Source organism: Camellia sinensis, chromosome 9 (genome assembly GCF_055761805.1).
Source record: "Camellia sinensis isolate YWXY chromosome 9, ASM5576180v1, whole genome shotgun sequence".
NCBI classification, from domain to species: Eukaryota; Viridiplantae; Streptophyta; class Magnoliopsida; order Ericales; family Theaceae; genus Camellia; species Camellia sinensis.
Genome location: NC_138969.1, coordinates 82,990,633 through 83,013,256, shown reverse-complemented (window position 1 = coordinate 83,013,256; position 22,624 = coordinate 82,990,633).

Sequence of the window (22,624 nt, the reverse complement as noted above, 5' to 3'; positions counted from 1 at the left end):
GAAGTGATAGACTTGTTGGAAAAATACAACGTGGCTTTCCATAAGTCATCTACATACCAGCCGCAAACCAACGGAGCGGTCGAGGCCGCCAACAAGAATATCAAGCATATACTGCAGAAGATGGTGGAAACTTATCGGGATTGGCCAGACAAGCTGCCATTTGCTCTGTGGGGCTACAGGACTTCAATCAGAACTTCTACTGGAGCAACTCCGTATTCATTGGTCTATGGAATGGAGGCTGTTCTACCCATCGAGATTGAGGTTCCGTCGTTACGAGTATTGGCTGAGTGCCAAATAGCCGAAGCAGATTGGCAGCAGAGCAGATTTGAGGAACTCATGCTCTTTGATGAAAGAAGACTGAAAGCACTATACCACATTCAAGGCTATCAACGCAGAATTGCCCGGGCTTTCAACAAGAAGGTTAAGTCCAGGAATCTGAAAGAAGGAGATTTGGTGCTCAAAGACAACCGAGCTCCCATCCACGACCCAAGGGGCAAGTTCAAACCCAATTGGACTGGTCCCTACATCATCAAAGCTATCTGGTCAGGTGGAGCTGTGGTTTTGATGGATCTAGATGGCTTAGAGTTTTCACAACCGATCAACATGGACAAGTTGAAGAAATATTATCCTTGAGAGGCTCGCTAGGCCGAAAACCCGAAAGGGCGACCTAGGCAAAAGTTAGAGCACAAAAAATTGGAAAATATAAAAACTGAGCTCGCAAGGTTGAAAACCCGCAAAGGGCGGCCTTGGCAAAAGTTAGAGCGCAAAAGGAGAGTGAAAATACTCGAGTGAACCTAAGCCTGAACTACGTAAGGCTTGATTCCCATCTTTGGGATACGTAGGCAACTTCACCTCGAAGTTCAGCCATAAACTCTTCCCCGATCAACTTTGTCCATTTTGATCATCTCAGTCATCTTTATCCATCAGCATTTATCGCGATCTCTGGTACAGTGCTATTCAGACTAGGGGCAACTTTCCGTTGCCGCGACGGTGCAAAGTTACTCAGACTAGGGGCAACTTTCCAGTTGCAGGGATCTGGGGTTGTGCGTCTCAGTGACAGATCTTCGGCATGTCCATTTCTAATCCATATCGAAAATGGTTTTGAAAAGTTTTAATAAAAGTTGACTTTGTTCAAATTAATCTTTTTTACAACTAAGACCATTTTTGGACCAAAGCAGAAAATTTTCAGTACCACAACCTTCAATTTCATTGATTTCAAAACAGAGTTCTCCTGCTCTTGCATACAATCGAGGTTGCTTTTTATTACATTCATAAAGAAAACTTGAAAGTACTGATAAAGCAATAAATTTGGGGCATAGTCGAGTCAAGTATCTCTGCGCCCTCTCCCAGAGCTGGTCGAAGCATCTGATGCCAAGCTAGGCCCAACCTGTGCCTCCTCGTTGAGCCAATCCAAGCACTCGTCAGACAAAGTGCAACTGAAAGTGGGAGCAGGAGCCAGAAGCTCTCTAGTCCTCCATGCTGTGGCATATCGGGCAAGCTGTGCACCTCAGACATGGAAAGCAGCTGGATATTCAATCCCCTCCGGTGGGCAGGTCTGATCATGACCGAACTGACGCAGGAACCGGAACGGAAAATAGAATACGCAGTGGGTTAGACCGATCAACTGGATCCCAATCAGCCGGGACATACTATAGCTCATTGCCGGGAGGTTGAGCCAAGGACAACGCCAAGCAATGTGATCTGCGGACAAATTGCACATCCAATCAAACCACCACCTTTTGTCAAGAGCATTGACTAGGCGCTACCGAAAGAAATAGCCTCGAGCCGAGTAGGCTGGGCAAGAGTCCACAACCTGCAACTTGTCCATTAACCATACCTGGGGACGGATGGAAAATGAGAGAATAAAGCATAGAGAGGTGTACGATGAAAGAAAAGTAAGACAAGGATTTTGTGAGAAAAACCGAGTCTGAGGGCCGAGTGATGTGAGCAAATATATATGTAAGGTTGGGTGGGAAACATTACCTGCAGTAGCAGTGGACTCCCAGCAAACCTAGTCGTCTCCCGGCGATAGACAGAATCCAAGCCCATCAGCGTCTCAGCCAAGGTCATGGCGATACAGCTCTTTCCTTCTCTCAAGCCTTGGGCAACTTCAATCAGACGGATGCTAGCTCCGCCGAAGCCCGAGGAAAGCAGAAAGTGAGACAACAAACACAAACAGAGGGCGTGTTGCCGGAAACCTTGCCAATAATGGTTGCTGCGGTCACCGGCGTCGGAAAAGCGATGGATCAAGCCGAGGATATCCAGTTCCCCACTGCAGATCAGAGATCAAGCATCATGCGCCGTGAGCCCACACATCCGCCCTAAAGCCTGGGCATGGCCGAAGCAGAGCTGGGGCAAGACCTCTTCATGACTTTCAGACTCCATCAAAATCTGAAAGTCTTCAAACGTTGCACATACCTCTTGGCCGCCGAAGCTAAAGACGTGCGTCACTGGGTTCCAAAACCTCGCTGCGGCATGGAGGAAAGGGAGATGCAGCGATGTGCGGCTCAGCGTGAATAGTGCATTCAAGCTGAAACCCCGGAAGTTCAGCTTTTCCGAGCCGTCTAGAGAAGAGATCCAAGATGTGAGATTTTCTATAAGAAACGCCTCCATTTCTTGTGCAAAGTAGTGATGAAATGAATGTTCCCGAAGTTGAGGCTTTTATAGAGGGAAAAACACTATTCAGCAGGACACGTGTCAAAGACTGGGTGGCTGTAGGAATAAGTGGCCGGCCGGCCACCTTTTCTGGCAGGCCGGCCATTTGCTTTTTACAAAACTGGCCGGCCGGCTCCCAAAGGTGGCCGGCAATGCTCCAGTGTATCTCTCTGGCCCAGTTTTACCCTCTGAGGGAAATTTTCAAGCATTTCCGTGCAACGGATGTGTCAAAAGCCTCCATTTCCCTCTATCTCGGATGCGTTCCGGTGCCCAGATCGTCCGAAGTGCACTTCACCTTGTTAAGTTTTGTTTTTCGAGTTGTTGTTTTTGCTTATCGAGTTGTTGTTTTGTTTATCGAGGTGTTGTTTTGCTTATCGAGTTGTTTGTCGAGCTGTCGTATTTCGTGTTTTTGAGTCATTGCTCTCTGTTTAAGCAATCCTTATTTAAGTCTTGTTTATTTGCATTATTGTATTTTGTCTATCGAGTTGTAAACTTGCTAGGATTCTGTTATATCTTAGTAAAGTTGAGTTGTTTAGTTTGTTACGTCGGTTCACTACCTGACTTGGTGATTACACAATGCACATTCCCATTCAATTCCATTTTTGTGCAAAATAAAATGATGCGATACGATGCTAAAAGTCTAAATACAAACACCTTTTCAAAAGCTGTTTCATTCCATCATGTTTTACAACGAACAAAGGTACAAGTTTTACAAAAAATAAAACTGCCTAACAATGTGCAAAGTGCTACAAACTACTAGCAAAAAGAAAAATAAAGCAGGAAACAGCAGCGTCAATGCCCTCGGGAGCGGGAATGAGAAGCACTCCTCATCCTCTTCTGCGGGACAACCTCTGCACCATCATCATCATCCGGGTCGGAGCTGTCGTCCTCAGGATCCCCCTCAGCCTCGCCTCTGCCAAGACCGGAGCCCCCCTCCTCAGCAGATGTCTCTGACTGGCGGTCGGTAACCTCCTCCTCCTCCTCCTCCTCGGGCTCCGCCGCTACAGCGTGTGCCCTGCGTTTGCGGGAGGACCCTCCTCGAGCTCCCCGGAAAGGCCTGGATGGCCCAGCTCTGTGAAAGGGCCCAGATGGCCCAGCTCCCCAAGTAGGCCCAGGTGGCTCGGTCCGCGGTGGAGCATATACAGGAGGCATCTGAAAATGAAAGGTTCAATACATTAGTTCAAATATGAAAATCAGATACGAGTACAGTATGTGAGTGGGGTGTGTGTCGGATGTGCTCTACAATGCAGAAGAATGTTCAAAACTAGTGTGTCATCAGAAGTGTGATAAATACAAGAAAGATGAACGGTACCTGCACACCCATAACGGATAGGTGTGTCTCTCTCCGAAGGACCATGCCCTCAAGTGCGGCCATCACCCCGAGCATCTCGTCCACATACTCAACCGGAGGCTGCAGATACAAATGCAAAACTATCAGTAAATGAATGAATGTCCAAGTACCCGACTGATAAATCAAAGCTATAAATCATACCGGTGGTGAATCAGGATCCCTGACATATCTATGGTCAGGAAGTGGAGGCTCTAGCGGAATCGGGTAAGGAGTCCCAAAACGCCATCCCGTCAACTCGGACGGCATGTCCGGCTATCCAAGATGAGGATAAGTCGGAGGAGTCGGAGGAACCGATCTACCCCCACCTCTCGATGTACCAGCCCTACTAGTAGAAGGGGCGTCTGCAGCCCGAGCCCGGGCCTGGCTCGAAGATGACGTACCAGCAGACCTCGTCATCGGGGTGCGAACCCCCGTTAGTGCAAATATGTATGACGGTAAGTGGCGTAGTCCCCCTCCTCGAGGTGCAGCAAAGCATCACTACCCAGCATAGCACCGACTACATCCTGGTGGGAGAGCCTATCAACAGTCCGCATACTGACTGGGGGTGCTGCGGGAGGGTCCTGAGAAGTATACCCCCATACCTGACTCAGAAAGCGTTCCCCCAGAAACCATGCTCTACCAACAGGTCCTTCGAGTAGGAGCCTGTACTGGGAGGTGCCCGATCCTCCGGGATACTGAAATCGGAGACCATCACCCAAGAGCGCCCAGGGCTACCATGTAATCTGCGGATAACAAGTCCATAAACCAATCAGCAATCGGGAATATGCGTAGCAAATCAAAGATGAAAATGGAAGGGACTGAGAGTTCTGAAGTACCTCCGATGGCCGCACAGTGTCAAAGTACTGCCGAAGATAAAGGAGAGTCTCTCGGGGTCTCGGTCGGTGCGGGCCCTCGAACACCAGTGAATATGGGGTCATGGGGAGCCCTGTCACCTCCAGCTCTGGGGCTAATACCGGGAAGTATACGTAAACCCATAACTGAGAAAAACAGTGCAGAATGTAAGTACAAAGTGCTGAGGGCAAAATACAAACTGTAAAGTGCGCTGTGTGTGCAATGTACAAGTAATGAAGAGCAGAAATGTAAATCAAGGGGATAGAAAAGTACCTCCCAGGCTCTCCAGTAACCGCCAAGTAAGTCTCCCTGCCCGCGGGAGGTGGCACTCATATAGCAGTAAAGGGTAGCCAGGCCGGCGTCACCCCAGTCGTATCGACTAACCTGTGATAGGTCAACTAGAGCGCTCAACAGATAGAGCCCAACAGTGTTCCCTCTATCGGCAAATAGAGTAGTCCCGAAGAGGAACATAAGGAAACCACGGGCATACTGCTCTGTCTCCTCAGGAGTCTGGGGCTCCATCTCCGCTCGTCGGAAGTGAGAAGAGAACCAAGTATATCGAACTCTCCCAGAGGCTCTGTCGACAGGCGGGCGAGCCCCCAGCAGATGAATCCAAGCGGCCTCTCACTTGCCCATATCCTCATCATAAGGGATGGACCAACCTCCTATGTCCAAGCCGGTCAACACAGCAAAATCTAGTGGGGTCATAGTCATGTCCCCAGTGGCAGAGAAATGGAAAGAGTTGGTGGTGTCCCACCATCTCTCCACCAGGGCGGCCATCAGTGTCCTCCTGGCCGGGCAACGCGATATTCCCACGCAGAAGGCCCCGAACCCGGCCAGATCAACTAAATCCCGGACAACCTCCAGGAGCTCAACGTACCAATCCCTCGCGGCGGTGGAGCCATACCCCCGTACACTGCGAGAACCAACCTGCATTCAGAATGAATACATGTGTCAGTATAAAATGAATGAGCTGTGTGCCAATGAAATGAATGAGCTGTGTGCCAATGAAATGAATAAGCTGTGTGCAAGTAAATAAGCTACGTGTAAATGAAGAGTTTGGGCTGCGTGTTCAACTTTCAATCAATGTGGGCTGTGTGTTCACTTTTAATTTGGGCTGCGTGTTCAGATTTCAGAAAATTAAAGTTTGGGCTGCGTGTTCAACTTTCAATCAATGTGGGCTGTGTGTTCACTTTTAATTTGGGCTGCGTGTTCAGATGTCAGAAAATTAAAGTTTGGGCTGCGTGTTCAACTTTCAATCAGTGTGGGCTGCGTGTTCACCTTAAATCTGGGCTGCGTGTTCAGAAAATCAAAGCTTGGGCTGCGTGTTCAACTTTCAATTAGTGTGGGCTGCGTGTTCACCTTAAATCTGGGCTGCGTGTTCAGAAAATCAAAGCTTGGGCTGCGTGTTCAACTTTCAATTGGTGTGGGCTGTGTGTTCACCTTTAATCTGGGCTGCGTGTTCAGATTTCAGAAAATTAAAGTTTGGGCTGCGTGTTCAACTTTCAATCAGTCTGGGCTGCGTGTTCAGAAAATCAAAGCTTGGGCTGCGTGTTCAACTTTCAATTAGTGTGGGCTGTGTGTTCACCTTTAATCTGGGCTGCGTGTTCAGATTTCAGAAAATTAAAGTTTGGGCTGCGTGTTCAACTTTCAATCAATGTGGGATGTGTGTTCGCTTTTAATCTGGGCTGCGTGTTCAGAAAATCAGAGTTTGGGCTGCGTGTTCTACTCTACATCAGTGTGGGCTGTGTGTTCACCATCAACTTGGGCTGCGTGTTCAGAAAATCAGAGTTTGGGCTGTGTGTTCTACTTTTAATCAGTGTGGGCTGCGTGTTCACCTTTAATCCGAACTGCGTGTTCAGAAAATCGGAGTTTGGGCTGAGTGTTCTACTCCTAGTCAGTGTGTGCTGTGTGTTCACCATCAATTCGGGCTGTGTGTCCGACAAATCAGTGTTTGAGCCGTGTGTTCATTTCCTAACTAAATGCGTGTCGTGCGTTCGCAATCAGTTAATGGGCCGAGTGTTCAGAAATTCAAGTGCTTAAAACTACATATTCAGGATGCAAACAAAGTACTATGTCATAAGCTAAACTGTGTGTTCAAGCATGGCAAAGACACGAAATTCACGAAAAATACAGAAAATGAAGTAAATACCTCTCGTGCCTCGTAGGAGAGGTGATGCTCTGGCTCCCGCAGGAGTAGATCTCCAGGTGCTCGCTCATCAAAATCAGTGAAATGACGAAAAACGGCCCGAGGGAGGACATATGCTAGCGGAGCATACCTCCAGGGAATAACGGGGCGGACCCTCGGGGGCAAAGTCATGGCATCAAAATCACCCCCAGCACCTGGAAAACCTCCACCATGAGGAGAGTTACCCGCCATTTTCAGAGAATCTGCAAAAGGAGCGAAAATGAGCCAAAATTACAAAAAGTCAACAAAAGTCAACTCTCGGGAAATGAAAAAGTCAACAAAAGTCAACTCCCAAGAAAATCTTCCAAATATTGAGACAAACTCACCTCAAGTGGCGAAAATGGGAAAAGAAGCCCCGAAACCAAAATTTAATCAGTTCAAAGTGCTTGAAACTGAATATTTTCGCGAAAACAACTTGCGTGGGGCCTTGAAAAACGCGTATGGAACTCAGATCTGAAGGAGAAAATGGTGTAGGAAGCAAGAGAAGAAGATTTCGTGGCTGCATTTATAGGCTCAAAGTGTTTGGATAAGAGAGCATGAAGAAAGGGAGATGAAAAGACCAAATTAGCCTCGGATTTGGGCAAGTGGCCGGCCGGCCACCTTTTCCGGCCGGCCAGCTATTTCCTTTTTTGGAAACCGGCCGGCCACTTCCTACCCTCCACAAAACTAGCCGGCCATGTCCCCCACAGGCTCATCTAGCTCTCTGCAAATTTTGAGGAAGATTGGAGTTCCCGGGACCTGAAAAAGTTCAAGAAAAGTGCACTTCCGGTCGCGAAATTGCTCCGCCGGAACTTCAGCTTCAAATTCTGACATGTGTCTCATCATCATTCATCGAAATCAAGATGTATCCTTTTTGAATGTGTTGTAGCCTTTCCAGGAAGTGGATTGGAGGCCGTGATCGAGTCGCCTTCGCCGAAACACGCGTTTCCTTGCTCGTTATTTCGTAACAAACGGGCACCCTGATTTATGCTCGTTTTGCACTATCATGCACATAACTTGCATTCTCATGAGCATACTTGCATTGTGATGCACATTTCTCGATATTACCATGCCTCTGTGCTTGAGCATGCGTTGTCACGCACGTTCCTTTCTCGCATCATGATGCATTCACTTGCCGGCACTGCGTGTGTCAAACTTTCGGAATCACGTTGAATATATGTTTCTAGCATATTGTGCTTGTTGAATTTCTCTCTTTTGCAGGAACGATATTGTATGTATGGTTCATTTGAGGCTGGTGCGACCAGAAGAATCGCACAGGTATCGTATCTTCTCCGTGTGAGACGTGGCGAGGATTGAATAATTCTCCGCATTCTTAACTGCATGAAATGTAGTTGTTGCTTTGCATTCTTGCTTAAAACTGTTGCATCTATTTGCGAATACTTGCTTCATTACAGCTTGCTGCATTTGCATGATCATTGAGTTACCTCCAGCTCTGTGCATATCGCTTTACATTTTGCCCCCTTGCCAGCGGGCATGCCTGTGGGCACATCTTTGTCTATCTTGTCTGCTTTGTCTAAGTCTTCGGCCTTGTCAAAAATGGGTCGTCTCTGGGCTTTGACATTCACTCCCGTCATTCTTATGACTTCCGAGTTCTGTCAAAGAGGGGCAACTGTAGACACCCCATTTTTGACCGACCTTGAGACTCAGACGTCACCAGTTGAGCACTTAGTGATGTTGCATAATGTGCTCGTTCAGAAGTTTCAGAGTCTTGGCCGTGAGCCCTGCCTCCGGACTTCCGAACCCTCTTCTGTGCCTTGCCTCGGTTTGCGAACCAGACTCGGTTTTCTCTGTTTCTTTTCCTAAGGGGAGGGAGAGGTCCTGTAGACCATCTCTCAGTGGCCGTGGGCTACATTTTGTGGCTGTAGGCCATTTTGCCCATTTCGGGGCCCGGTTTCCGATTTTCGGAGCCGTCAGGCCGTGTGCCTCGGTTCGGGACCGCCTAACCATCTCCGTTTGCTCTGATTTTTGGCATACTTCTTATTTACCCCCTTTTGAGGGACACTGACGTCTGAGAGACCCACTTCGGGGTCGAATGCCACTTTCGGTGTTTAACAGGCAATTTTCGGGACCCCGAACTGCGCGTTTTGGCCCCCTGAGCATTCGTTTTGCATCGGTTTTCGTTCATTTTTGGCAGGTACCTCTGTTTTATCACCAAGAAGTTCACTGGAGGGTGGAAGGCCAGCAATTATCTTGGCAACCAGTTATATTCCATTTTCGCCCTCCGGCACCCGTTTTTCTCACTTCCGAGCCAATGTTGAACACCTTGGGGCCACTTTCTTCCACCCCAAACCACATATTTGTGTTGTACACACATGGGAGGACCCTAAAAGTTGGTGGCCGGCCAGTAACTACACCTGACCCTTTTGACACCCTCCTAGAAATGGCCTATTCTCTCTCCTGTTTTACAGTTTTCAAATTCCAACCACAGGCTTGTGATGAGGGGACCTGGGAGGACACCTTTTTGTGGTGGCCGGCCAGAAAATCAACTTGACCTTTTTGACCCCTAGTCGGCCGGCTAAAGGGGGTGGCCGGCCGGCCACCTGCAGCTTTGAATAGTAGCCGGCCATGATCCTCACAAAGTGAACTTTACAACTGTATAGCTGTTGTCCCCCAGAAATATCTAAATCCAGGGGACACCTTTTGGGGGAAAGCCTTGGTCCTTTTCCCCCACCCTTTCCCTCCATGCTCCCCCTCTCCTTGGTCCTTATAAGCAGCTGCCAACATTTGTTTTAGGGGTTAGAAAAAATTGCTTTGAAGCTTTGCATCCAAATCTCCCTCTATCTCTCTCATTTTCTCAAAACATCCAAGTTCTACACCTTATTTCTTCATCACCACCAAGCACCACCACCACCACTCCATTTCCAGCAACTTGGGAAGCTTTCCAGCAGCTAGGAGGCACCACTTCTCAAGCCAAGAAGCAACAAAAGACTTGTCTTCAAGGGTGAGTACCATTTCTCCCTTTTTGAGCTTATTTTTGCAACATCTCTTAGCCATATATGCTTACTGTTTTGAGCTCCGGCCCTAACTGAAAGTGGCCTTCTTTTGAGCTCTTTTTCACTTTTTCTTAAGGGTTCAACCCTGTTTGAGCCCCCCATCTTGCACTTGCTTCAATATCTTCCTTGAATGCTATTTTCTTGCATGCTTTGGCAGCCCATTATGCTTCCATTTTTGGGCATTTTACAGAACTAAAAATAGTCTTATTTTGAGCCCCTCTTCAACATTAAAGAAGGGCTCATCAGTGTTTGGGACCTCCATGTGTCACTTCATGTTATATCCCCTCTTTGGTCCCCATTTTTGCATGCTTTGGCAGCCCATTATGCTTCTATTTTTGGGCGTTTTACAGAACTGAAAATAGGTTTATTTTGAGCCCCTCTTCAACATTGAAGAAGGGCTCATCAGTGTTTGGGACCTCCATATGCCACTTCATGTTATATCCCTCTTTGGTCCCCTTTTCTTGCATGTTTTGGCAGCCTATTATACTTCGGTTTTTGGTCATTTTACAGAACTGAAAATAGTCTTATTTTGGCCCATTATTCATGTTTCATTAAGGGCCTTTGGCTGTTTGATGGATATTTAGTATACTTTGTGCTTTGGCCACCTTTTGGCCCATTTCTTGCATGAAAGTTTAGCTATACTTGTGCTGGTTTTCGTGGTTTTCCATAAACTGTAAAAGATCATATTTTTGGCCCCTCTTCAATATTGTAGAAGTCCCCTAAACTGTTTGGGGTCAGCAGCTGTGAGTTGCTTCATTATCTCATATTTAGGGCCATTTTTGCATGCTATTTTTGCCCTGTTTATGTTTGCTGTTTGGCCATGCTTTGAACTGTAAAAATGCTTATTTTGGGACTGCCTTGCTACGGTCTATTCATTGCATGTCCATATTGTGCATATTTGGTATAGCTATAGGCCATTTCGGGTGCCAAAATTCATGTTTCGGGACTATTCCATGCATCGGGTGTACTTTCGCCTCATTTCGGGGCTGTTTTCCCCGCATTTCAGTGCTGCATTCCATTAGCATGTTTCCATATCATTTACCATGCTATTGCATTGCATATGCCATTGCCTCGGTTTGCGTGCCCGTGTGCACGCATTTCGAGGCACTTTATTTTCATCCATCGGCCTCTTATGTGAGTGTGGCTGAGGCTCTCTCATGTTAGTATAAGTCCATGTTGCATTCTATATGCCATTTTAGCCATATTGCATTGCATATGCCATTGCCTCGGTTTGCGTGCCCGTGTGCACGCATTTCGAGGCACTTCATTTTCATCCATCGGCCTCTTATGTGAGTGTGGCTGAGGCTCTCTCATGTTAGTATAAGTCCATGTTGCATTCTATATGCCATTTTAGCCATATTGCATTGCATATGCCATTGCCTCGATTTGCGTGCCTGTGTGCACGCATTTCGAGGCACTTCATTTTCATCCATCGGCCTCTTATGTGAGTGTGGCTGAGACTCTCTCATGTTAGTGTAAGCCCATATCATATTTCCATGTCATTTGCATTGCGTATGTCATTTTCTCAGTTTGCAAGCCCGTGTGCACGCATTTCGAGGCATCTCTTTTTTACAGCATAGTGCATACTAGGTTGTATCTTAGATCGCATTCTGTCATTTTCTCGGTTTGCGTGCCCGCGTGTACGCATTTTGAGACATCTCATTTTCATGACATTGTGCATACTAGGCTGTATCTTAGTTGCATTCATGCATATCATGCATATTGCATCGTGTTTGGGATAGGAGTTAGCCCGGGCACGGGAAACGAGGTGCGTTTCGTAATCCGAGTGACGGAACGTGTCTCAATTTCCAGTCACCGACACTCCGGATTACCCATGATGGAGTTAGGTTCTTGTTGTGTTTACACGTGCATTCATTCTATATTAAGTTGCACATTTTGACTCCTCTGCCATCATGCATCGATATGCGTGATTGGTGGCACGAGGATCGAGGCATGCATATATTTATGAAAATACATTGCTATGCCCCTTTCCTGCTCTCTGTTGCAGCAAATGAAGAATCAGCAAACTTTCGGAGTTTGGCGCGCATTTCAAGAAAAGGTATAAACAGAGACTAATTGGGGCATTCCAGTGGATTTCCGCGCAAGGCAGCCCAGACATACATCATTCGTCAGAAGCAAGGCAGTCCCTGGCTTGCACGCCAGTTTTACAGCTTTCTTAGTTAATTTGTTAATCAATTAGAAATTTGTACATTATTTGGACTGTATTATTTGGACTGTAATATTCTTTTATTCGGGACTGTATATTTATTTAGACCCTCTGTGCGAGGGCATAATTGTAATAAGTGTGCGTGAGTGTGATGTATGTCTTCCAACCCCACGTCTTTCTCCCTTTTATTTACCCGCTTTTGATGGTTAGATTAGGGCATGTTTCAATTAGCATACAGTATGACAGCATGTTTGCATCATTCATTTGTTTTGCATGCACCCGGCCTCGGCGCATCATACTAACTGCATCGTACTTTCAATTCCAAATTGAATACATGTTAGTTGTAGCATTTCATATGCGATGTTTAGAATAGCCGAGCCTGCTATAGTTGCATTTTTGCATGTGTTGCATTAGGCATTTCTGTATAATTAGGATCATGCATGGATTTCTAATTAGCTTCTTTTTTGGCTTGGAGTACCCGGTGAGATTTATGCTTTAGCATCCTTGCATGCGTGTGAGTGAATGCCATGATAGCATGCTTACCATGAGGCAATATGCTTATGTGATATAACTGCCTGAATGCCTGTGGATGAAGGTTGGGTTACTTAAATTGGAATAAATCATCAAATGTTTTAGGCCTACTAGATAGTGGCAAAAACATCTTTTCCTAAGCCCACCTGAGGGTGGCAAAATCTGCATTTTAAGCCTACTTGCGAGTAGCAAAACCATCTTTCAAATAAACAAACATGAAATGTTTTGTTCCAATCTAGGCGACCCGGTCTATACTTGTATGCCGTGCGCATCACATAGTAAATCTAGGCTAATAACCGGAATAAGAATACACAAAGTTTTCAAAAATAGATATCATGGTTAGCAGAGGCCGATCTTTGATCGGGCGAGCGGGGGTGCTCACGAAGTGACCTTCCCCAATCGTACCCAAGTTCCCGAGCCGAGGCAACTTTGGTGATGACGGACACGTGGCCTTTGGCACCGAGTCAGGGTTTCCTAAATTTCCCAAAATAAAATATTTAGGTGGCGACTCTGTATCTGGCAAAGCAGTCCATGTTTGGCACTTCTTTCAAAATCTGTTTTCTCAAAACGATTTGCCGGATTTGGACTCTTTGGTTCAGATTTAGAACTGTGACAAATTTGAGAGTCCTGAGCTGTAGTGATCCCAAAATGAACAAAACGGGAGCTCGTTCCTCCCGGGGCGTTCGGGGACGTCTACACACATACTGCAGAAGATGGTGGAAACCTACCGGGATTGGCCAGATAAGCTGCCATTTGCTCTGTGGGGCTCCAGACGTCAATTAGAACTTCTACCGGAGCGACTCCGTATTCATTGGTTTATGGGATGGAGGTCGTTCTACCTATCGAGATTGAGGTTCCGTCATTGCGAGTATTGGCTGAGTGTCAAATAGCCGAAGCAGATTGGCAGCAGAACAGGTTTGAGGAACTCATGCTCTTTGATGAGAGAAGACTGAAAGCACTGTACCATGTTCAAGGCTATCAGCGCAGAATTGCCCGGGCTTTCAACAAGAAAGTTAAGTCCAGGAATCTAAAGGAAGGAGATTTGGTGCTCAAGGACAACCGAACTCCCATCCACGACCCAAGGGGCAAGTTCAAACCCAATTGGACTAGTCCCTACATCATTAAAGCTATCTGGTCAGGTGGAGCTGTGGTTCTGATGGATCTAGATGGCCTAGAGTTTTCCCAACCGATCAACATGGACAAGTTGAAGAAATATTACCCCTGAGAGGCTCGCTAGGCCGAAAACCTGAAAGGGCGACCTAGGCAAAAGTTAGAGGATTGAAAAATTGGAAAACATAAAAACTGAGCTCGCAAGGTTGAAAACCAGCAAAGGACGACCTTGGCAAAAGTTAGAGCGTAAAAGGAGAGTGAAAATACTCGAGTAAACCTAAGCCTGAACTACGTAAGGCTTGATTCTTATCTTCGGGATACGTAGGCAACTTCATCCTGATGTTCAGCCATAAACTTTTCCCCGATCAACTTTGTCCATTTGATCATCTCAGTCATCTTTATCTATCAGTTTCCATTTGAATCTCCAGTGCAGTGCTATTCAGACTAGGGGCAACTTTCCGTTGCCATGCGGTGCCACGGTACTCTTCAGACTAGGGGCAACTTTCCAGTTGCAGAGATCCGGGGTTATGCATCTCAGTGACAGATCTCAAGCGTGTCCAGTTCTGATCCATATCGAAAATGGTTTTGAAAAGTTTTAATAAAAGTGGACTTTGTTCAAATTAATCTTTCTACAATTAAGACCATTTTTGGACCAAAGCGGAAAATTTTCAGTACCACAACCTTCAATTTCATTGATTTCAAAACAGAGTTCTCCTGCTCTTGCATACAATCGAAGTTGCTTTTTATTACATTCATAAAGAAAACTTGAAAGTACTAATAAAGCAATAAGTCCGGGGCATAGTCAAGTCAGGTATCCCTGCACCCCCTCCCAGAGCTGGTCGAAGCTTCTGATGCCAAGCTAGGTCCGACCTGTGCCTCTTCATTGAGCCAATCCAAGCACTCATCAGACAAAGTGTAACTGAAAGTGGGAGCGGGGGCCAGGAGTTCTCTCATTCTCCATGCTGTGGCATATTGGGAAAGCTGTGCACCTCGAACTGGGAAAGCAGCCGGATACTCTATCCCCTCTGGCGGGCAAGTCTGATCATGACCAAACTGGCGTTGGAACCGGAACGGAAAGTAGAATACACAGTGAGTCAGGCCAACCAACTGGATCCCGGTCTGCCGAAACATACTATAGCTCATTGCCGGAAGATTGAGCCAAGGGCAACGCCAGGCGATGGGATCTGCAAACAAATTACACTTCCAGTTGAACCACCATCCCTCATCAAAGGCATCGACTAGGCGTTGTCGAAAGAAGTAGCCGCGAGCTGAGTAGGCTGGGCAAGAGTCCACAACTTGCAATTTATCCATCAACCATACCTGGGGAGGGATGAAAAATGAGAGAATAAAGAATAGAGAGATGTACGATGAGAGAAAAGTAAGACAAGGGTTTTGTGAGAAAAACCGAGCCTGAGGGCCGAGTGATGTGAGCATTACATATGTGAGATTGGGTGGGAAACATTACCTGCAGCAGTAGTGGACTCCCCGCAAATCTGGTCGTCTCCCGACGATAGAAAGCATCCAAGCCCATCAGCGTCTCAGCCAGTGTCATCGCAATACAACTCTTTCCATCCTTCAAGCCTTGAGCAACTTCAATCAGGCGAACGCTAGGTCCACCAAAGCCCGACACAAGCAGAAAGTGAGATAGCATACACAAGCAAAGGGCATGTTGTCGGAAACCTTGCCAATGATGGTCGCCATGGTCACCGGCGTCAGAAAAGCGATAAATCAATCCAAGGATGTTCAGTTCCCCATTACAGGTCAGAGACCGAGCGTCATGCGTGGTGAGTCCACACATCCGTCCTAAAGCTTGGGCGTGACCAAAGCAAAACTGAGGCAAGATCTCTTCGCAACTTTCGGATTCCATCAAAGCCTGAAAGTCTTCAAAAGTTGGACATACCTCTTGCCCGTCGAAGCTAAAGACGTGTGTTACCGGGTTCCAAAACCTTGTCGCGACATGAAGGAAGGGAAGGTGTAGCGGAGTACGGCTCAGCGTGAATAATGCATTCAAGCCAAAGCCCCGGAAGTTCAACTTTTCCGAGCCGTCTAAAGAAGCAATCCAAGCTGTGAGATTTTCGACGAGAAACGCTTCCATTTTGGTGCAAAACTGAGATAAAATGAATGAGTCACGGCGCTAGGACCTTTTAAAGGGGAAAAGGGCACTGTTCGGGGGGACACGTGTCGAAAATTTGGCTGTGGCTGGGCTAAGTGGCCGGCCGGCCACCTTTTCTGGTAGGCCGGCCACCTCTCCCTCCCTCAAATGCAAAAAGCTGGTCGGCCAGCTCCCAAAGTGGTCGGCCATGCTGCAATCTGTGTATTTGGCCCTATCTTACTCTCCAGAAGAAAGTTCCAAGCATTTCCATGCATTGGGAGCCTTAAAGGTGCGAGTTTTCCTCTGTTTCGGATGCGTTTCGTCACCCAGATCGTCCGAAATGTATTTATTTATCGAGTTGTTGTTAAATCCGGCTTACTGAGTTGTTGTTTTTGCTTAATGAGTTGTTGCTTTGCTTTGCTTATCGAGTTGTTAAGCTTACCAAGCTGTTAAGTTTTGTCGAGTTGACGAGTTTTGTGGATTGAGTTATTACTCTTGGTTTATCAACATTGTTGTGTCTTGCTTATCGAGTTGTAAGTTTAATCAACATTGTTGTGTCTTGTTTATCGATTTGTAAACTTACTAAGGTTCTGTTCTTTCTTAGTAAGTTAAGTTGCTTTGTTTGTTGCGTCGGTTCACTACCTGACTTGGCAATTTTCAATGCATGATTTCCATTCAATCTCATTTTTGTGCAAAACAATGCGATGCGATGCAAGAATATAAAGTACAACGATTTTTCAAAAAAAAAAAAAAAAAAAGAAGCTGTTTCATTCCATCATGCTTCCTTTGTTACAACATTTTACAGCAAAGGTACAAGTTTTACAGAAAATAAAACTACCTAATAATGTACAATGTGCTACAACTACTAGTAAAAAAGATAAATAAAGCAGGAAACAGCTGCACCAATGCTCTCAAGAGCAAGAATAAGAGGCCCTCTTCGTCCTCTTCTGCGGAACAGGCTCTGCACCACCGGCACCATCTGAGTCGGAGCTGTCGTCTTCGGGATCCTCCTCAGCCTCCTCTCCACTGCCGGAACCAAGGTCAGAACCCTCCTCTCTGTCAGCAGAGGTCTCTGACTGACGATCTGTAGCCTCCTCCTCCTCCTCATTCTCGTCAGGCTCCTCCTCTATGATATGTGCCCTGCGTCTACGGGACGACTCCCCTCTCCCGGCCCCGCGAGAAGGCCGAGATGACCCGGCTCCCCGAGAAGGTCGAGATGGCCCGGCCTGTGGCGGATATACTGGAGGCATCTGAAAATAAAAAGTGCAATTTGAATACATCAGCTCAAAATGTGTGTATCAGATACAGATGCAAGCAAACTACATGAAGTGGGGGTGCATGCAGATACAGTATATGAATGTGATGTGTCAGATGTGCTCTACACATACAATCAATCAAAGATGCAAGCAAACTACATGAAGTGAGGGTGCATGCAAATACAGTATATGAATGTGATGTGTCAGATGTGCTCTACACATTCAATCAATCAAAGCAGTAAAATGTTCAAGGTCAACATGTCGTCAGAAGTACGATAAATGTGGGAAAACTAAAGAGTACCTGGAAACCCATGACGGACAGCTGCGCCTCTCTCCGCAAGACCATGCCCTCAAGTGAGGCCACCAATCCGATCACCCTCTCCATGTACTCTCTGGGTGGTTGCAGATACAAGCTCATAATCATTAGTGAATAAAGGAATGTCTAAGTGTTTGAATGATAGATGAAAAACAGTGGGGCATACTGGCGGTGAGTCGGGATCAATGACATATCGATGGTCAGGCATGGGAGGCTCTATCGGAATCGTGTAGGAGGTCCCGTACCGCCATCCTGTCAACTCGGTCGGCATGTCTGGCCATCCGGCATGATGATAAGTCGGAGGAATCGGGGGGACCAGTCCAGCCCCATCTCTCGATCTACTGGCCCTGCTAGTAGAAGGGGCACCTGCAGCCCGGGCTCGACTCAAAGACGGCGTATTGGTGGACCTCCTCGAGGGAGCACGAATACCTATCAACGGAGGCATCAAGTAGGTGTGACGGTAAGTCACGTACTCCCTGTCCTCTAGATACAGCAGTGCATCGGTGCCCAGTCTAGCGTCAATGACACCCTGGGGAGTAAGCCTATCAGCAAGCCGCATACCATCCGGAGGTGCCGAGGGAACATTCGGCTCAAGAAAGCCCATAGTCTAATGAAGGAAGCGTTCCCCTAGGAACCAGGCCCTACCAACTGGCCCCTCGAACAAGATCCTATATCGAGAAGAGCCCCAACCTCCGGCAAACTGAAATCGAAGGTCCCCACCCAAAGGCAACCAGGGCTGCCAGGTAATCTGCGGGTAACCAAGGCATAGGCTGATCAGAAACCATAGATGTACAGAATAAACCAGAGATGAAAACATTGGGAATTGGGAGTTTTGGATTACCTCTGACGGCCGCACCGTGTCGAAGTACTGCCGTAGGAAGAGAAGAGTCTCTCGGGGCTGCGACCGGTACTGGCCCTCGAAAACAAGAGAGTAGGGGGTCACAAGGGGCGCCTCCACCTCCAGCTCTGGCGCTAGTACGGGAAAATATGCAAAAACCCATAACTGCGGAAAACGGGGCAGAAGCCATCAGAATACAGAATGCTGAGTGCAGGATGTCAGGACAGAGTATAAAGTGTGCCGTGTGTACAATATACATACATTGAAAAGCAGAAATGTAAATCAAGAGGGCAGAAGGTACCTCCCAGGCTCTCCAGTAGCCGCCGACTGTGTTCACCCGTCCGCGAGAGGTCCCGCTCATATAGCAATAAAGGGTAGCCAAGCTGGTGCCGCCCAATCTTACCGACTAACTTGTGTGAGGTCCGCCAGGGCACCCAGCAGATATAGCCCAATGGTGTTCCCCCTGTCGGAGAACAGAGTGGTCCCGAAGAGGAACATCAGAAACCCGCGGGCGTACTGTGTAATCTCCTACAGAGTCTCAGGCTCAGTATGCCTAAAATGGGAAGAAAACCAAGTATACCGGGCTCGGCCCGAGGATCGGTCGACCGGTGGATGAGCTCTCAGTAAGAAGATCCAAGCGGTCTCCCACTGGCCCATATCCTCGTCATATGGGATCGCCCAACCTCCCACGTCAAGGCCAGTCAATACGGCAAAGTCAAACGGGGTCATGGTCATATCCTCGGTGGATGAGAAATGAAAAGAGTTGGTTGTGTCCCACCACCTCTCCACCAAGGCGCCCATCAACGTCCTGCTAGCTGGATGACGAGATATCCCGGCACAAAAGGGGCCGAATCCTGCTAGGTCAACCCAATCGTGGACGGCCTCTGGGAGCTCTGCGTACCACTCTCTCGCAATAATGGAGCCGTATCCCCGTGTAACACGGGAGGACACCTGCATTCACGGTGAATACATATATTCAGTTTCAGAATGAAATAAACAAGCTGCGTGCAAATGAAATGTATAAGCTATATGCAAAATCAAGTCAGAATTCAGAGTTTGGGTTGTGTGTTCAGATTTCAACAAATTAGTAGGCCGTGTGTTCACCTTAACTTGGGCTGCATGTTCAAAAATTCAGAGTTTGGGCTGTGTGTTCAGATTTCAACAAATCAGTGGGCCGTGTGTTCACCTTAACTTGGGCTGCGTGTTCAGAAATTCAAAGTTTGGACTGTGTGTTCAGATTTCAACAAATCAGTGGGCCGTGTGTTCACCTCAATAATGGGCTGCGTGTTCAGAAATTCAGAGTTTGGGCTGTGTGTTCTACTCTCAACAAATCAGTGTGTGCTGTGTGCTCACCTTCAAATTGGGCTGCGTGTTTAGAAATTCAGAGTTTGGGCTGTGTGTTCTACTCTCAACAAATCAGTGTGTGCTGTGTGCTCACCTTCAAATTGGGCTGTGTGTTAAGAAATTCAGAGTTTGGGCTGTGTGTTTTACTCTCAACAAGTGTGGACTGTGTGTTCACCTCAACTTGGGCTGCGTGTTAGAAATTCAGAGTTTGGGCTGTGCGTTCTACTCTCAACGAGTGTGGACTATGTGTTCACCTCAACTTGGGCTGCGTGTTCAGAAATTCAGAGTTTGGGTTGTATGTTCTACTCTCAAGGAGTATGGACTGTGTGTTCACCTCAACTTGGGCTGCGTGTTCAGAAATTCAGAGTTTGGGTTGTGCGTTCTACTCTCAACAAGTGTGTGTTGTGTGTTCACCTTAACTTAGGCTGTGTATTCAGAAATTCAGAGTTTGGGCTGTGTGTTCAACTGTCAACATATATGTGTGCTGTGTATTCACCATCAGGTCATAGGCTACGTGATCAGAAATTCAAGCGTACAAAATGCAAACAGAATACTCTATCATGGGCTAAGTGTCAGAACAAGCTACGTGCTGAAGGGAGCAGATATGCATAGCAAAAGGCGTGAAACATACAAAAATGCGGAATACGTTGCAGAAATGTAAAAAAGGGCGAAATAAATACCTCTCGTGCCTCATGAGAGAGGTGAGACTCTGGCTCTCGCAAAAGCAGATCCCCAGGCACTCGATCATCGAAATCAGTGAAGTGATAAAAAATAGCCCGAGAAAGGACATGAGGCGAAGGATTGTACCTCTCGGGGATAAAGGGGCGAACTCTCGGATGCAAAGACATGATGTCAGGCTCGCCTCCGGCGCCTGGAGAACCTCCGCCGTGGGGAAAGTGACCCACCATTTCAAGAAATCTACAAAAAGGAGCAAAAATGAGCAAAATGAGCCAAAATTGGAAAAAGTCAACAAAAGTCAACTCTCGAGAAATGAAAAAGTCAACAAAAGTCAACCCCCGAGGAAATCTTCCAAATGTTGAGACAAACTTACCTCAAGTGGTGAAAATGAGAAAAGAAGCACCGAAATCAAAATTTAATCGGTCCAAAGTGATGAAAACTGAAAGATTTTGCGAAACAACTTGCGTGGAGCGTTGGAAAACGCGTATAGAGCGCAGATTTGAGAGGGAGAATGCTCTAGGAAGGGAGAGGGACTGATTTCGGAGTTGGAGTTGTGAGGAAAAGGTGTTTGGCCGAGTGTATTTAAAGAAATAGGAGCAAAAAGACTAAACTGTCCCGGATTTGGGCTAAGTGGTCGGCCGACCACCTTTTGTGGCAGGCCGACCACCCCCTTTGCAAAAAACTGGTCGGTGGCCTCTCCCAGGGACAAGACCTAGTCGGTGGTGTTCCCCAAGTGCCCACCAAGCTCTCTGCAAATTTTGGGAAGGGTTGGAGTCCCTGGGACTTGAAAAAGTACAAGAGAAGTGCACTTTCTGTCGCGAAATCGCCCTACTGGAACTTCAACTCCAACTTTCAGTGCGTCTGTCATCATTGCTCGTCAAAAGTGAGATGTATCCTCTTTGAACACGTTGCGACCCCTCCGGGAGGTAAACCGGAGGTCGCGATTGAGTTGCCCTCATCAAAAACTTGCATTTCTTCGCTCATCGTTTCATGACAAACATGCATTCTAGTTTGCACTTGCTCTGTATTGTTATGCACGTCACTTGCATTCTCATGCACACTGCTCATACTGTTGTGCACGTTTCATGGGTGTTGTCATACCCTCATGCTTAACCCACGTTGTCATGCGCATTACTTCTCGCATTGCGATGCACTTTTCTATCAACGCCGCGATTGTCTGCATTCAATAGCGTTTTGAAAACATGTTGTTAACAATGTTGTGCTTGTTGAGTCTCTCTCTTTTCAGGGCACGATATTGTATGTACGGTTCATTTGAGGTTGGTGCGACCAGACGAACCGCGCAGGTATTGTATCTTCTCCGTGTGAGGCGTGGTGAGAATTGAATAATTCTCCGCATCCTTAACTGCATGAAATGAAATTGTTGCGTTGCATTCTTGTTTAAAACTGTTGCATCTATTGTGAATATGTGCTTCATTACAGCTTGCTGCATTCACATGATCCCTGAGCTACCTTCGGCTTCTTGCATTGTCGGTTGCATTTTGCCCCTGCCTGCGGGCACATCTCTGTTTGTTTTGCCTGTTTGTCTAAGTCTTCGGCCTTGTCAAAAATGGGTCGTCTCTGGGCTTTGACATTCACTCCCGTCACTTATGACTTCCGAGTTCTGTCAAAGAGGGGCAACTGTAGACACCCCATTTTTGACCGACCTTAAGACTCAGACGTCACCAGTTGAGTGCTCGGTGATATTGCATATAGTGCTCGTTCAGAAGTTTCAGAGTCTCGGCTGCGAGCCTTGCCTCCAGACTTCCGGACTCTTTCGTGCCTTGTCTCGGTTTACGAACCAAGCTCTGTTTTCTCTGTTTTCTCTTCCCGGAGGGAGGGAGAGGTCTCTTAGACCATCTCTCAGTGGTCGTAGGCTACGTTTCGCGGTCGTAGGCCATTTTTCTCATTTAGAGCCCGGTTTCCGGTTTTTCGGAGCCGACGGCCGTGTGCCTCGGTTCGGGACCACCTAACCACCTCCGTTTGCTCTGATTTTTTGTATACACCTTATTTCCTCCCTTTTGAGGAACACTGTGGCCCGAGAGACCAACTTCGTGGTCGAACGCCACCTCCGGTGCTTAACAGCCCATTTTCGGGGCCTCGGGCCGTGCGTTTCGGTCCCCCGAACCTCCGTTTTGCATCCGTTTTGGTTCATTTTTGGTGGAGACATTATTTTCATAGTTAGGAAGCTTGTAGGAGAGTGGGAGGCCAGCAATTGTTCCAAAAAACCAGTTTTATTTTTTCATCGCTCTCCGACGCCCGCTTTCCTCACTTAAA